Here is a 1,472-nt window from a genome sequence, read left to right as displayed (position 1 = left end):
GCCCCCATTGACGTCCATTATGATCATATTTTTTTAATTGCAAAGCCATGACAGCATATAATCATGCATTCTTGATTGTTGGTGTTTTTTTCTGCTGGGAAGAGGTAAGATGTGTCATTTTTACTGTTGATCATCAGTTGGCAGCATTAACCCTTTAGATAGGCCTGTGCAAAAAAGTTTCTGACGTTTATATGGAGGTCTGTAGAGTAAAACAGCAGATTATAATGCATAAATGGGTAATTCAGTTAACATGCAGCCAGGGCCGGCGCGTCCATAGAGGCGACCAAGGCGGCCGCCTTGGGAGTGTAGAGAGGGCAGCATCCGCAACACCTCCCTTACCACCCGCGTCCTCAGTTATGTCTGCGACACCTCCCTCACCACCTGCGTCCTCAGATATATTCGCGCATAGACGACAGAATAGAGAGGGTGGCGTCAGCGACACCTCCATCAGCACCCGCGTGTCCTCAGTCATATCCACGCATAGGGTGGCAGAATAGAGGTCCGCGACACCTCACTTCATTTTCATAACCGGTCACTCTCGTTTTCACATTGGGGTTGAGGGCGGTTTGATCATCCTCTGCCTAGAGCGGCAGTTCAGCTTGCTCCGGCCCTGCATGCAGCTCAACTCCTTGTTCAAGCTCTTGTTCTCTCCAGACTGGACTATTGCAACTCTCTACTAGCGGCGCTTCCAGCTAACTCTATCAAACCTCTTCAGCTGCTTCAGAACGCAGCAGCATGAGTGGTCTTTAATGAACCTAAAAGAGCACATGTCACTCCTCTGCTCATCCGTTTGCACTGGCTGCCAGTTTCTGCTCGCATCAAATTCAAAGCTCAGATGTATGTGCCCTCCAGAAACTTGCGTTCTGTGAATGAACGTTGCCTTGTGGTTCCATCCCACGAGGGAAGAAATCACTTTCCCGAACTCTCGCATTCAATCTGCCCAGTTGGTGGAATGAACTCCCTAACTGCATCAGAACGGCAGAGTCACTCGCTGTCTTCAAGAAACGACTAAAAACTCAACTATTTTGTCTCCACTTCCCTTCCTAATCTGCAATTCCCTCTCTGGCTCCACCACTAACTGTACTAAAAAATAAATAAATAAATAAATAAATAAATAAATAAATAAATAAATAAAAAACTTACATTACTAATGCTTTGCTTCTTAGACTTTACATACCTGAAACTTGCCCACAGCACTTCTTCATTGTTGCTCTTATAGTTGTGTAAATTGCTTTCTTGTCCTCATTTGTAAGTCGCTTTGGATAAAATCATCTGCTAAATGACTAAATGTAAATGTAATTCTTCAACTACGGGCACTTTTATGTGTGTATATATATATATATATATATATATATATATATATATATATATATATATATATATATATATAATTTTGTTCAAACTCCTCTTTCTTTGACAAATTAACAATAAAAGCTTGCTTTCAAAAACTTTACTAGCTTTCTATTACATAA

This window comes from Danio rerio, chromosome 21 (assembly GCF_049306965.1).
Source record: "Danio rerio strain Tuebingen ecotype United States chromosome 21, GRCz12tu, whole genome shotgun sequence".
Classification (NCBI taxonomy): Eukaryota; Metazoa; Chordata; class Actinopteri; order Cypriniformes; family Danionidae; genus Danio; species Danio rerio.
The sequence above is the reverse complement of the archived record's forward strand: the minus strand, read 5'-3'. Positions refer to the sequence as shown.